This window comes from Falco rusticolus, chromosome 6 (genome assembly GCF_015220075.1).
Source record: "Falco rusticolus isolate bFalRus1 chromosome 6, bFalRus1.pri, whole genome shotgun sequence".
Lineage (NCBI taxonomy): Eukaryota > Metazoa > Chordata > Aves > Falconiformes > Falconidae > Falco > Falco rusticolus.
In genome coordinates, this window is record NC_051192.1 from 66,894,278 (window position 1) to 66,910,596 (window position 16,319).

The 16,319-nt window shown below is 37.2% G+C and overlaps 1 protein-coding gene across 1 annotated transcript in view; it reads right to left on the bottom strand.

Annotated features, from left to right (window-relative positions):
* Positions 1-16,319, bottom strand: part of SNTG2 (syntrophin gamma 2) — a 268,449-nt gene that overhangs the window by 107,413 nt on the left and 144,717 nt on the right. The window lies entirely within an intron of this gene.

The following is a 16,319-nucleotide window of genomic DNA, read 5'->3' on the forward strand; positions in this document are numbered from 1 at the left end:
CACCTGAAATAATGCTTACAACAGTGACTGATGTATTTGCCTACATGAAAACATCAAGCTTATGCCTCACAGAGATGTAAACCCAGAACAGGTGAAGAAATCAAGTAAGCAGACAGGCTAAAAATTTTAGGCTGTAAAATTATTCTGGAAAAGAGTGATCAAGAGAACTGACCATAAATCCCCCAACACTTAACACCGAAAAAAAAAAAATTGTCTGAATGGGAACATGTTCTAATTTGGTTAATTAAGTGAGCAGACACGAACCACCCATATAAAGCACTGTTGCTCAAAGCTTACTGTTTGCTGTACCTGTAAAATCCATATGTCTAATAAAAACTTACAGTGTCTGCCTCCAACCTCCTCATCCATCTCTCAGTTCATCTGACTTCCATTGCTAACAACCTGCAGTAGCACTAGTGACCACAGATCAGTCCCTGGGAGGGAAGAGTAACATTTTGCACTCACTAAGTTAGGAAATCCAGCTCTGCAGGGGAGAAGCAAGAGCTCAATAATTTATTTTAGTGCCTGATTTGAAGAGTCTGAATTTCTAAATTATCTTTAATCATGAGTTCTAGATTATTTTTAACTGAAGTATTAAGTTCAGTCGTTTAAATTAAACCAGAATAGAATTTGAATATTTAAACAGAATCTTTGTTTTGTGGATTTAGACCAGCTACTTCACACAAAATGCTCAGATACCAATGAAACCTATGTCAACTCATGTAAACCTTTCCTTGAAAGTAATGTCTTAATATGTCCAGAGACGGGCAACGGGGCTGGTGAAGGGACCAGAGAACAAGTCTTACAAGGAGCGGCTGAGGGACCTGGGGTTGTTTAGCCTGGAGAAGAGGAGGCTCAGGGGGGATCTTGTCACTCTCTACAACTACCCGACAGGAGGCTGTAGGCAGGTGGGGGTCGGTCTCTTCTTCCCGGTAACCAGAGACAGGACAAGAGGAAATGGCCTCAAGTTACGCCAGGGGAGGTTTAGATTGGATATGAGGAAAAATTTCTTCACAGAAAGGGTGGTGACGCACTGGAATAGGCTGCCCAGGGAGGCGGTGGAATCACCATCCTTGGAGGTGATTAAAAAACACATAGATGCAGTGCTTAGGGACATGGTTTAGTGACGGACTTGGCAGTGCTGGGTTAATGGTTGGACCTGATGATCTCAAAGGTCTTTTTAAACCTAAATGATTCCATGATTCTATGATTAACAAAGCTTAATCAGAAATATTTTCCATGAGTTTATGTATGAAGTTAAAAAGAATTACTTTGTTCTCTTTTTTTATTTTAAAGAAAAAAAAAGTTATGAAATTACTTGTAAGCAGTTGAAACAGCAGATGTGCTTCACTTTGCAATCCTTGAAAAAATATCCACGCTCAGGCCAAGTACATATGCCTGAAAAAAATCCAACAAGTAAATATCCTGCAGGCAGCACAGCGACGGGTGCAGCATTCAAAGGGGTAACAAATGCCCTGATTTGAAATTAGGAGAGTGACACACGTTACCTGTATGTGTCTGGGCGCAGGTGCCCAGGCGCTGGCGGGGGCTGCAGGGCCCTGTGAGGAGCGGCCGGGGCTGCCCCAGGCCGGGCACAGCCGGTTCCCACCGGTTCCAGCCACCCTGAAGGGCATGGCCCAGGGGGGGAAGGGGAGGTAGAGGGGCTGGGAATAAAAGAGCAAAGCTGAGCCTGGGGAAAGGCGTGGGGGGAAGCTGTCGGTTCAGATTTTTGTCTGTGTTTCTCACTACCCAAATCTATTCTAACTGGCAATAAAATTAATTAATTTTCCCCAAGTCAAGCGTATCTTGCCCGTGATGGAAACTGGTAAGCGATCACCCTGTCCTTCTTGACCCACGAGCTTTTTCATCCTATTTTGTCTCCCTCTCCTGTGGAGGAGGGGGAGTGAGAGAGCAGCTGGGTGGGCATTTGGCTGCTGGCCAGGGCTGAACCACCGCCACAGGCTTGAAACAGTTTTAAAAAACAAACAAACAAATAAAAAAAACAAAGGAAGAAGTGCAGCAATGCTATCCACATAGTCTCAGTTCAGTGAATCCAGCCTGAGTGCAGCTATGCCAGAAAGGTAATATGGTAGGAAAAGAAAAGGACATCCAATTCATTCCCTTCCAAAGAAAAAATATCATAAAGTTAGTATCAGGGGAGTAGGAAAGCAGAGCTGGCAAAAAATAGATCCTGTCACTGAATGCTGCTCATCTTATGATACTATTTTACTTTTCATTGTGTGGTAAATATATGAGAAACGCTGACTTTAGCTTATAATAATTGTAGCAACATCAGTATTTTGTAAAATCCAATAGATATTTCCAAAAACGACTAATTGATAATACAGTCACAATACTGTACTGAAATATGTAATGGGAAGAAACATAAACCAAATAAAATTAATAAAATTAATAAAATTAATACTGAGAACTCATTAACTTATTCAGAATGCAGTCCTCAGAAACATCACAAATGTGAACCATTTTAATTCTTCAATTTTGGAGTAACATGGAAAAAAAAATACTTCTTAATAAACATTTTGAAGAAAACTTTCAAATGCAGCATAACAATTGTGTTCCCTCTTTATTAAACAAAAAATGTTTGCACACAAGCATTTATATTTGTCAAGAGATGAGAGGAGACAGCATGACAGACATACTGCCTAACATATTTTTGGAAGATCTTAGCCAAATATTACGAAGATAAATCCAAAACCTGTATGGAACAAAACAAAACAGTAGACTAGAAACTGCTGCAGAGCATGAAATTTGGGTTTTATTTAAAATGATATTTTGAAAAGTAAAAAAATCTAATATTAATGCTTTGGTTTAAAATTACTAAGTAGTAATACCTTAAAAGACATGCAAACTGTATCATACTCTCCTGGAGCTACTTGGTATTCCTAGGTATTGTCTGAAGAGGTATTGAGTGTCTGAGAGGTCTGAAGTGTGTATTGAGCCACACACATACTAAGAAAAAAAAAATCAACCTCAGTGCTCACAAGAAGGTATTAACAGTACAGAAGGTCACTAAATAATGCACTGCTCTGTGGTGCTGAAACTTTTACACAAGTCCAGTAATGCCAAAAAGACAAATCCAGTAGCTTTGGAGTAACATTCACTGTTGCACTGTTGCCTTACTACAGTATTAATATTAAAGGAGAATTTGAAAAGTGAGGGGTTTGTTTGCTTGTTTGTTTGTTTTTAAACAGTTAATTAAATACATTTACTGCAGCTGTTTGTGTATGCACTGACTTGTGTGTTCATATCTATGAAGGAGAAAAGGTCATCAAGGGAAATACTTGCTTTTCAAGCTGGCTTTAATTTGTGGATTTTGCATATCTCTAAGTGCATTCATCAAGCCAGGGTTTATTACGCTTCTCTTTTTCACATGTATTTCTTAAGAACAGAACAGAGAGAATGTTAAAAATATAAATAGGAGCTTCTACATCTCAGTCAGCTAACTACAGTCCAGAGTCTGCAGAGAAAAATCTGAATTATATATTAAGAAAACAAAATTATCTTTGTTGCCTCATTTTTATTGTCAACATCCATTTTACTTAAATCCTATATACCTATAGGCACGCAACTCAATGCACAATTCATAGCTGATGTGCACCCTTTGTAAATTCTGGTGCCTTGTGTTTACCATGGCTTGTTCTAAACCTTCAAACATACCTGATATTCACACGGCTCAGAGATTTATACAGGGGTTTAACCGTTTGAATCAGGTTCTGTCTTACTGTAGATCAGAACTGTAACAGCAATTAAAATTCAAAAGGAGCATGTCTTTGATGAATGAATGCATCCATATGGCCCTTAGAGCAGAAGTCACATCATGTAACGCTGGCCATTTAAAAGATTCAGCTCTAAAGCAATTGTTAATATATTTTCTAAAAATCAGTAAAGATCTTAGGATAAAAAGGAATCAGCACCCACAGGTGTATATCTGTAAATAAGGAGACTCTAGATAATAACCTTACATTTAAACATCTGAAGTTAGATGAAACAAATCCTAACTCACATCTATAGACGAAAAATTAAGATTAAACACGTTACTCAAAGTCTGAAGCAAAAATTCTGAAATAAAAGGATGTGAATGTCCTGGTGAACGTCTGATCTTGAAGTACATGCATTTCACAGATAAAACACTTGAAATTCACATGAAGAGCAAGTCTTGGACTTAACAAGTACCTGGGTAGAAGATTATGTACAAGCCTGTAATGAAGCAGGTAAACAACCGAGAAGTCATAGTAAAATATTTGAAGAGAATTAGATCATAACATATAATAGTAAAAACCCCAATGAAATCTACAACACTAGAAGTTTTTAAAAATTCTTAAACCCTCAGAATTAAAAAGGAACAATAGTACTTAACACTTAAAATGCCTCCTAGACTAAAGCATGTTAGGAATTATTTTTGGAAACTTGGCAGTTTCAGCTCAACCCATTTGAGTATAATCTGATTATTATCTGATACTGTGGTTTTATGTCTATGAGTAGGCAAAGGAGATGCATGAAAAACAGAGACCTCACAGTACAAGTAGTCTTTAAAATAACGGTAAAAGTGAAGTGGCTTTAAAAAAAGTTTATAAAACCAAAATTGCATTGCAAACAGTATTGGAAAAGCATGAAGCAGAATTAAGTTACTTCAAAAAATAATGATTTCTTGACACTTGTCTCTTTTCCACTGGTCAATTATAAGTGGTTTCCAATAAACACTTCTGATTCTTATCTTCCTTAGCTTTGCAGTATGCAATGAGCAATAATACTCTCTCCTTAATGCTTAATTGGCTACTCCAAAACAAGCCTTTGTGTCTGAACAATTTATACCAATATGACAGGAAAATGACAGTCAATGCAGCTTATGGGAATTTTCACAGATTTAAACTAAACTGCAATTTGTCCTACTTCACTCAGCACTTTTATTTCTGCCTACAAATACAGTAAAAGATGTTTTAAATGACAAAGGACCAGTATTAATTTAAGTAAATTATGCTGCTCCTGAATGATATAATTACCAAGAATTATAGACAAAAAATGAAATTATTTAAAAGTTTTTTTAATTTTGTAAATTATTTTTTCTACTTGATTTCACACTTTAGTCCGTGATTCACTTCAAAACAATGCTTACACAAATATCTAGAATATGAAAGATGCTGATACATATTGTGCATTGGAAAATACATTTTGAGTCAAATCAGTTGTTCCCTGAAGCAATGGAAGTTTAAATTAATTCCCTTAAGGCTAACTATTACCTGAAACATGAAGACTCACCCCTGAGAAAGTTGCTTTGCAATCCTTCAAAAAATTCCAAGAATATCAGAGCATTACAGGGACTATATTATCTGGAAATCCAGGTCACTCTCAACTGTTATAAATGTGCTATAATTGAAAAGAGTTCAAAGCCACATAACTTGTAATTTTACAATAAGCAGCATGTTTTATTGCTCATCTACTGTTACACATCACTTGTAAAAAGAAAGAATTGTCTCAGGTATCAAAAAATTACTCAAGACAAGAAATGGCCGAATTACAAGAAAACAAACATAAGAGTTCTCAGATTGAAACTTGAAATCATTACTGACATACCTGGTATGTCAGCAACATTTACTATAGTCACCAAGTGCCACTTCCAGTTGAAATACACATACACATTATCTGACTGAGTGTGACCAGAAACGTGTATGTTCAAGTGAAATCAGAATCTACAGAAATGCAAACATTTCTATCCCAAATGCAGGCCTTTTCAAGCAAATTGGAGCAGTCTAACCCCACAGGCTCATATTCTTCAAATATATTTCAAAATCTTTCTAGATGATAGTTAAGTGGTTGTGTTTATACAAACTCGCAGATTGAGCTAAAAAGACTAAATGCAGGTTTTCATGTAGCCGTTAGTGTTCCAGTTTTCTTTGTTGGTTTTTGCTTTTATTCATAACATACCTGCAGAGTTCTCTCAAAAGGATTTTATCTGACTAGAAGTGTCTCTGAGGAGAGAGACATCTGTCAGAAAACTTGTGCCATCATCTACTGGCAACAGTATGAAATGATGATGAAAGCAATTTCAGTTGAGTGATGGGCAACATTTAATGAAGAATGTCTTGTGCCACTGAGTGCAAAAGCTAAACCTGAAGCTTTTAAAGTTATCAAAGCCAGCAGATCATATGCTGCATTCTCTGATTTAGAAATCGTTGACAGTTTGGTACTGCTTCCTTTTCTTACAACAAACTTTTCCACAATCATCCTTTCGTGCTAAGTCTTCCTAGCCTAATAGGCATTTCACAGAAATCCAGAGTTAATATAGGACTAAACATAAGAAGCACCAGAAACTACTTTTGGTATCTACATGTTCACTGATGAAATACACGATAGAAGTTCTAGACCTATGGACTGATTAGCATGACAGACTACCCTTCACTTTGGATGAAGCATAGAATTTCTTTGTAATCATCCACATGTTCACCATTTCAGGCTTAAAAAACTTGGGCATCTAGAACATTAAAAAAAAAAATAATAATCCTCTTTTACACTGAAACCCTTACAGCATGTAGAAGAACATAACAGGATAACAGGAATACCTATGAACAAAATTTTGCAGTTTCATAGTAATATTACCCCTGTAAATCAGTCTTTAACGCTTTTCCTTCCACAGCTCCCCAGGTGTATTGTCATAAAACAGCAAATCACCTGCAACAGTCAGCATACATCAGAAAGAAACTTGTGTTAGGCAAAGTCCCATATCCAAGTCTTCTGCATGCTATTTCAGGACCCCAGCCCATAATTCCTTGGAACTGTCTTACTGTACAGGCTAATATTTATTCAGCACAGGTCACCATAAAGTATATTCCTTTATTTGATACTAAACATTTCCATACTGGAAAAAATAATCCTAACTGATGAGGGGAACTCTTCCCCCAGAGTACTGATTACAGCTAGAGTCACAGTTGTTTAAATACAGGGCTGTACTTTTTTCTATTAGACTTTTTGCTAATACCACATTACACAAAAAATAACAGCAAAAAAACCCCTTTTTATTTCCTGATCCAGTTCTTTAATAGGTTTGATGCAATATACTTTATTTGCCCTCTGAAATGTATGAATACACTCCTGCTCTATGAGTGTTTTGTCTCTACAACAAGGAACAAGAGCAGGTGCCATTATCCAGCCTAAATGCAGTGGCTAAATAAATGTGCCTGAATAGTGACAGCTGTAATACCCATTCACATGTTTAGATCACACTCCCACTAAGTCAATGAATTTTTTTAAAAAGAAACAGTATTTATGTACAGCTTATACAGCAATCTCAAAGGAGTTAATCTTCCTTGTGAGCAGAAATAAAATAATTTTATTATTGAGTTAATTTTATGTGGATATAAGTCCTCTATATAACTTACATTTTCCTTTCCATTTCAGGAAATTTACAAAATGTAGAATAACTGAGTTTCACTTATGCAAACAGCGCAACAAACACATTTATTTAATTAATCTATTCGTTACCACAAGGGTGTACACTAACTCTTTATTAGCTTGCAGATTGATCCTCTTAATAAAATTGGGCTGGTGTACGTAGCACTCCATAACTCTTCACACCCTGATGACTCACTATGGTCACAAAGTATTCGGCGCTCATGGCTTGGACAGGTGTACTCCACGCTGGGTTAAAGCTGGCTGGACAGCCCAAAGAGTGGCAGTAAACAGAGTTACATCCAGTTGGAGGCCGCGCACAAGTGGTGTTCCCCAGGGCTCAGTATTGGGGCCAGTCCTCTTTAAAGTTTTTATCACTGATCTGGACGAGGGGATCAAGTGCACCCTCAGTTACTCTGAAGGTGACACCAAGCTGGGGGAGAGTGTTGATCCACTTTAGGGAAGGAAGGCTCTGAAGGGGGATCTGGACAGGCCAGACCAATGGGCCAAGGCCAGTTGTATGAGGCTCAACAAGGAGAAGTGCCGGGTCCTGCCCTTGGGTCACAACAACCCCAGGCAATGCTGCAGGCTTGGGGAAGAGCGGCGGGAAAGTGCCTGGTGGGAAAGGACCTGGGGGTGCTGGTTGATGGCTGGCTGAACATGAGCCCACGTGTGCCCAGGTGGCCAAGAATGCCAGCATCCTGGCTTGTATCAGAAACAGCATGGCCAGCATGCTGGCATTTTTTCGGCATTGATTTCGGCATTGAAAACGGCAGTGATTGTCCCCCTGTACTGGGCACTGGTGAGGCTGCACCTCGAATCCTGTGTTCAGCTTTAGGCCCCTCACTTCAACACAGACATAAAGGTGCTGGAGCGTGTCCAGAGGAGGGCAACAAAGCTGGTGAAGGGTCTAAGAGAACAAGTCTTACAATGAGTCGTTGAGGGACCTGGGGTTGTTTAGCTTGGAGAAAAGGAGGCTCGGGGAGACCTTATCACTTCTCTACAACTGCCTGAAATGAAGTTATAGGCATGTGGTAGTAGGTCTCTTCTCCCAGGTAACTAGTGATAGGACAAGAGGAAATGGCCTCAAGTTACACCAGGGGAGGTTTAGATTGGATAGTAGTAAAAATTTCTTCACTGGAAGGATGGTGATGCACTGGAACAGTCTGCGCAGGGAGATGGTTGAGTCACTACCCCTGGAGGTGGTTAAAAAACACATAGATGTGGTGCTTAGGGACATGGTTTAGTGGTGGACTTGGCAGTGCTGGGTTCACGGTTAGACTTGATGATCTCAAAGGTCTTTTCCAACTTAAACGATTCCATGATTCAATAAGTTATTGAATTAGATAAAAGAACAAAACATTGTCTGGATAGGAAGAGCAAGGTGGGGGAGGGAGAAACGAGAAGGAGAGGATAGCGCTTCAGAGAAACTAGCTGAACAACAGTGGAAACCCAGCAGAGTGACTGAAAATGAAGACATAAACTATTTTGTGCACAGTATGCAAGGATCAAAGGAAGCAAGAGTGGACAGGTCTTTCTAGTGATTTTCACGGGTAACAAGGGACATCATATAGCACTGTTCCTGAATCTATCAAGTCCTGTTTCAAAACCAGGTAATTTCTTTTCCTACCAGCACTTTCAAAGACCCTCCTGACTTATCCATGGATGGTTTACACCCTTTTGTTCTTTTTCCAGCATTCTCCTTTAGCTTAAACAGTTTGGCTCCCTACATGGTGTTCAGTTTTATAGAGGTGGGGAGATGGAAGAAAGGGCCCCTTTATTTATGACTAAAGACGTTAGTATAATTTGTTATAAATACTTTGTAGGTCTTTCAACGTTTATAAATGAAAAAAATATGAAATGAAAAGGGTAAAAAGAGACACAGGGTTTTTTTGGTGGGTTTTTTTTTTAATCTTAACTACTTTTAACCTTAGGAAGTACCGCTTAAAAACATAGATGTCCAGCTGCACTCTCTGTTGTGCTTTACCTAGAGAAATGGTGCATTTGGAATCCATAGTTAACAAAGATTTCAATTTTTCCTATAGCTCTTTAAGGCCAGGTAGCTGATTTCTTCCACCACTTTTAATTATAGTAATTCTTCATTTGTGCTCAAAGATTATGCACGTTGTAAACACTCATAATGCCAGAGTACTTGCTGCTTCTCTAACCCAGGGCATTAAGTGATTATGAAAAAGATGGGGGTAAAATATTACTAAAATATGAACTAGTTCATTGTGGATGCTGTCTTTAAAAAGATGCTTTTTTGAAAGAAAGTCGATTTCCACAAGTATGTTACAAAAATTGTGTAATATTTTTAAGTATATGTTTTACACAGGTACCACAATATGTTACTCCACTTTTTTAAAATCTGGTATTGAATTTTGCTATCCGTTACAAAAGCACAGTGAAGGTGCAAATCTAAAGGCCAAAAATGTGTTTTAAAGTATGTGGGTTTTATCAATTTGCATATAAAAGACACTGGAGACCAAAAGTATACTACAACTTCCTTCTTAATGAAGAATGCTGCCAGATGCATTCAATGATGAAATAAAAGCATTTCTTAGAGCATCTAGAAACAGTGTTGTACATCCCACAAAATTTTAAGGTTATACTATAATTTGCTCATTCTATGTAGCTTTATTTTTATGCAGTGCTGGCATGCAGAATACTTATGGCAAATTAGCACCTGGTGAAATTAAATTAAACTCAGATCTTTTTTATCTAAGCAAGGTGAAAACCACTTTTTATTTGTCTCACTGTCATGATAATGAACATGTTGTTCTATTACAACCAAATCCACAAGAAAATTCTATAGGGTAACTGAAAGAACAGGAAGACTACGAACCGCAGAGCTTCTCCCTGTACTCCAATGTCACAAATTAGTATTCTTGCTATTAATGTTTATTTCTTTCCCTCCTTCTGTTACCGCCCACCTACATAGCAGCAGCAAATTTTCTAAAACACATGGTCTTAACTAATGACAGCAACTACATTAAACTCGTTAATAAATGCTCTTCAATAAAAGAGTTCATTCACTTTCACTTCCTCCTTCAGTTCTTTGATGCATGCAGCTGCACTAGGGCTATCTACTCAAGGTAACAGATATTTGCTGTCCACATAAAGCATTCTTTTAGGAATGACTGAGGCAATGACAAAGGAATTCTGAGAGAACCACCACAATGAAATTAAGAAACTAAAATCTTCAGAAGCTTGGGGGTTTTGGTTTTGTGGTTTTTTGTTGTTTTTTTTTTTTTTTGGTGTGTGTGTGGTTTTGTTTGTTTTGTTTTGGGTTGGGGTTTTTTGTGTCTCTCTAGTCCTAAAAATATATTAGAACACTTTAACTAAACAGAAACTTATTGAATGTTCCAATGTTTCATGGTTAAAAAGTTTATTAATTAAAACATATTTATAGAAATGTTGCAGTTTCTTGTGCAGCTGTGTCTCAAAACTTCATTGTGTTTGAAAGTGATTTACAAATGTGTTCAAATCTACATGCCTGCTTTGGCTGATCCCAAATGTAGATCACCCAATAATGGGGAAAGCAAGTGGTAAGAGTCTGAGATCATTTCAGCAAGCTCCTTGTCAATAATATTTGGGTCTGATGTCATCTACCCATGTTGCTTCTGCTCATATGTTTGTGTGTATGTATTTACATAACTGAAGACAGCCTCAGCCTGGAGCACATAAGCCCCTTATGACTGTCAAGATATAACTCCCTTATTCCATGTCCCAAAATTAAAGCAATAACAGTAATGGCAATATATTGGGAAGACAATATGCCTAATCACAAACTAAATAAATCATATTTCATATATAGAATCTAGTCACAGAAAAGCTGATATGTAGAAACCTCTACATTTCTTTCCTAATAGCTCTCTTCCAATATCCAATGACAATGTAGGGCAGTGCTGGAAATCACCTAGAGTAAAAAAAGTACAATATGCTAAAGGTTTTGCCTTTGTTCTTTTCAAACACCTTTCCATTTTGAGGAAACAACTGTGAAACTAAGAAGAAAATTCAGAAAATGCTCAAACTATCTTCAAGACTAAAAGCATTTCACATAAAAATACTTTGAAAGCAATAAAGGGAGACCCATTGAGTATTCATAAGGATGGGTCCCCCTAAGCAGTTTCACAGCATAGCCCTGCCAAGTTGTTCTAGAGACATTTCCATCATTTTCGCCTTTCTCTCTCTTCAGCTCTCAGGAACAGAGAGGAACTGGAGAAGGGAAGTGGTAATGTAAAGGTTGTGAAAGTATGTACATTTAATTTATTTCCTCTACAAGTTTTCATTATTTAAGCTCTCTAAATATATATATATATATATATATAGGAGAGAAGGAAAACCACTTTAACTCTAGGTTAGTCAACTGCATATTTTAAGTTTTTACTTTTCTTTTAGATATTTATCTAATGGTTACTTGAGCGAGATCAGGGAAAGGAGCAGCTAAAGCCCTTTCAAGAAGTCCCTAGAACTGGAAGAGATTTTCCATGCTTTCCTACTGCTCTTCCTTTTCTCTTCTCTCTGCCATTTTCCTGAGACTTGTTTGTCACCTCTCTGGAAGCACAATGGCTGTTTTGTTTGATTATTCTATTTCATATTTCTTTAGGTTTCCCATGACAAAACATATGCCCTCACAGAAATGCACACACACTTCCTCTCTACGTGTTCAATATAATTTTTACAGAGATTGATTTCTTATTTCCACTCTACTGCATCTGAATTACTTGAACACATTGCAATTCCTGGAAGCAGAGTGTGATGTTGAGGTGATTTAAGACACTCCTGGTAAGTTTCTGTGCAACACCACGTACTTTTTTTTAACTTGCATTCATACAGTAAGATGTAATTCCAGTTAAACTTTGCAGTAATGTATATAGACTATTTCAGAAAGTGTGTACAATTTTATTGTCTCTTTTCTTCTTTTTGGTACCTTGATTTTTAAAGTGTGCTTTAGTAGCATCCACCTGTTCTCCTAGTGATGCTTTTGTTAGGGTGTGCGAGTAAGACAGCAAAGGGAAAGGGAATACAGAGGCAAAACTACCATTTATGGTATCGCTTTTAAACTCTCAACAGAAATAATGTACTAAAATGTATTGAAAAGTACCAAGAAAATGTGAGAGCTATGCAGCTGAAGAAAAGAAATCAAACAGTTCCATGATATTCAAAGGACTCGTACAATCTTCACATGATGTGAGAAAATCTGTTACTGGTTCTTCTGGATCAAGTAGAATTACCATTCTAATATTAGCAGAATACTTATTCTTTGTTCACAGAACAACAAAATTGAAGTACAAAGGACTAACTAATCAAGTGAACCATGCAGAGCATTGCCAAAAGTACTGGGAATATTTATCTTGGCAGCACTAGGACAGATCTCCAAGAAATGAAACACGCACAGTCTTTCTATGTAGAAAAACATTTGCCTTTTCCTTCATTTAACTGGTCAAATTCTCATTTTATACTTTTCATATTTAAATTACACTGTTCTTTTCAACTTCATAAGATTTTCTATGTGCATAAAAGAGCATGTTCAAACTGAAAATCTGCACACAAGAAAAACTGTAAAAGTTCAAGCAACAACCTGAAGTTAAGCATCAGCTTTGGGTCAGAAACGTGCCTATGTCTGTAAGGGTATCTATACATTTTAATGTAGCAACTGCCTGGGCAATCTAGTAAAACACTGACAATTTCTTTACATCTCTGACCTGTACTGCTGTTTATTTCTGGCAGGAATCTTAAGGTATTAAACCCTCTATGGATATTAAATGAAAACTTTATTTTTACTTTCTCCAAATGTCACAAGGTTGTTGCCTCAGTTATTACTGAATTATACATTCAAATGTTAACATGTAGTTAAACCTACAGAACATAATACTGCATTTTTATCATTGTAAATATGCATCTTAAATTGTTTAAATATTAATTATGTTAATAACAGCATAATTCAATAAAATCTACATATTAATGACTGAGATACTACTACACAGTAAAAATAGTAAATCACATGAATGTATTTTTGCCACTTCACAAGCATCTATCAATTTGACAAGTTATTTTATAAATTATTATTTAATTGATTTTATTAATTCATCACTATAACGTTTTTTACCTTCTAAAATTCTATATGATATACTTATTGTGCAGTTAAACACCACATACCTTTTTAGCTATGTATATTCCATCTTTTTTATTAGACCTTTTTCTTTCTGATATTATATAGATAAAATCCATAATCTGTGTTCCACCACTTGTAACTGAGTATCTCAAGGAAGATAAGCAATTTTCAGATTTATCCCTTGTATATCAATGAATCGGCCTACTGAAATGCAAGTTCATCACTCCCTGCCAGACATGACAATTAAATACTTTGCATGATGTTTAGCAACGTTAAGTGTAAAATGCAATCTAGTGTGACTTGAGACTACCCAAGCCTCATTGCTGAGTGTCTTTTGAACAGAATTGCTGGAATGCCTCTCAACCAATCTGACTTAGAAAATAGAGCACTCTTCACAGAGACAGGAGATGAAGGTATGATTTCCTAAAAGTTAGATGAGTCCTCCACCCTTAATCTTCAGCCTTCTGGACAAATAACCTTTATCACTACACTACTGTATTAACAGCTTAATACACTGTAACACTATCTTCTTCAGTGTGTTTCTAGGTGCCCAAACCTACTGCATTATATGTAAAACTCAAAGCTGATTGTTTATGTGGTCTCTGAACCCTAAATGGAACTTAGGGGTGGGAGTTCTTGTTTGGCATACCTTAAAAAACTTACATATGAAAGAAGCTTTTTTTTTTTCAAGCAAACATTATTGCAGTTCTGGATCTGTGCCATACCAGAAGTCTAAACACATCCACTTTCAACAAACAAAAAGACATATGGATCCATGGACTTTCAAGTATGTAAGCTGAAGGCTTCATTTTTACAAATTAAATGGATCACTCAGACTTATTCCTTAGTTCAAAATAAATTTCACTTTAGATGTTTATGTGCAAGTGCATGCACTCTGGACTGCTGTAACCCAATAAAAATGAGATGAGAAATATTAACCTCCTGACAGGTAGCAGACCAGTGCATCATCATTGACATGTTCCATCTACAAGTAACAGCTACTGACTAACCACTGATTTCTACAAGCTAAAAGCTTACGGACATTAAATGAACCCTTCTTTTTGAAACGTTTTTTTTTTCCAATCGTAAACCCACCATATTCAAGAGATAATTTTTATTTTGGATGAGAAATCTCAACCATTATTTCATAAAAGTGCAGTGACATAATTTTAATAAAAACAAGAAATAAAACAACTTCCATTCTCTCAGGAACTTTGGTAATAGCCTACCTCATTTCATCTTATAGAATCAGCTCTTTCCTCTACCACCTGGCCCATTCATCTAACCCCACTCTGATTATGATAGCGGGTTGCGGTAGTAGAAATGTCTCTTTGCAGATGTGTCACCTAGGCCATTGAGATCTCACTTCCTTCACCCTATGGCCTACATTCGTTACAGGAAGTTTTGTTTAACGTTTCTATTGAGCTCCAGTGTACAGGGCAAAGAGCAACATTATGCATTTCTCTGTCATTCCTCACCAATGCTGCCATAGCTGTGTTACATGAACAGTTCTGGAGTGCTTCTAGGTACTGAAAAACAATCTTTAAGGAATGTAACAGCGTTTTGTGGGGAATAATGTTCAATAAATTTGTTTAGAGTCTGCATGTGCAGCAACAATATAAGCAGCAAGAAGTCAGTTCAACGCACAACAGACCTGACTCTGTGCTTTATGGAGACTGTGTAATTATTCTAGAGATTCAGCCTAGCCTGATGGTATTAATCAACACCAAGAAAGGGACTGCAAGATCATGCAGCTGCACTTTATCTTGACCTAGAAAGATCACCTCCAAGTAATAAAAGCAAGTTTAGTTCCTTTGCCCATGTATTTTCTACCTTGCTGATAAGACTGTCAAAGTCCATGTCAGTTATGGTTGCTACAGATGCTATTCTGAGATACGGTTGTCAGTGAATCGACTGGGAACTGCCAATAAATAGGCAACAGAGGGTAACATTTTTAATCTATACTGCCTTGCACTGCAGACCAGAAAATCACTGCAGATGGAGTGAATGTGAACTGGCTTTTCCCCATATAGTCAATCTGATAAATGAAATAAACGAGTTAAAAACTAACCACTATTCAATAAATTATTTTGTTCCAAGTTAGACCATATATTGTGGTAAACTGTATTTCAAACCCACATTAAATAACTGGAAGAGTAAAAGAGGGAAAAAAACCCCAACACAACAACTGCTGCTTTTCTTTAAGTCAGTGAGAATGGCAAGGGCCCACTACATTTTCAAATGAAATCTAATAACATTTTCATAATTATAAGGCTAGGTAAGAATCCTTAGATTGCCTTGAAGCTGCTAAACTATAGGCCATTCATTACCAAATCATCATTTATCACTGCAGCAGAGGCAGCAGCCTGTGAAAGCTATACAGTATGGAATTGTTGGAAGAGATGTACAGAAGGATGGGACTGGGGTATCAGTGGTTCAGGTGAGAGTAGGCAGCACAAGGAACAGATGCTATGAAACATGTTATTGCTAGGAGTCATTTGGGTGCACCCACTCAAGAGCTGGTGATTTGTTTCAGTAGCTTCCAAAATTAACAGGTTCCAGCCATCTCCCATCCTCTGTGCTTTTCAATGGATTAGTCTGAGTGCTGGTGAGGAAGTGATTCTCTAACTGGGGTAGAGCATGAAGTGGAGGGGCAAGCGCAAGAAATTAATCTTAGGCCCACTGGAGAACATGTGATGATAAAAATATTTTGGAAATTTTGCCAGCAACTTCTGGCTTACCTCTTCTCTAAACTCTGATAGGTAATATAGAACAACAATTGATACATGCTTTTTTA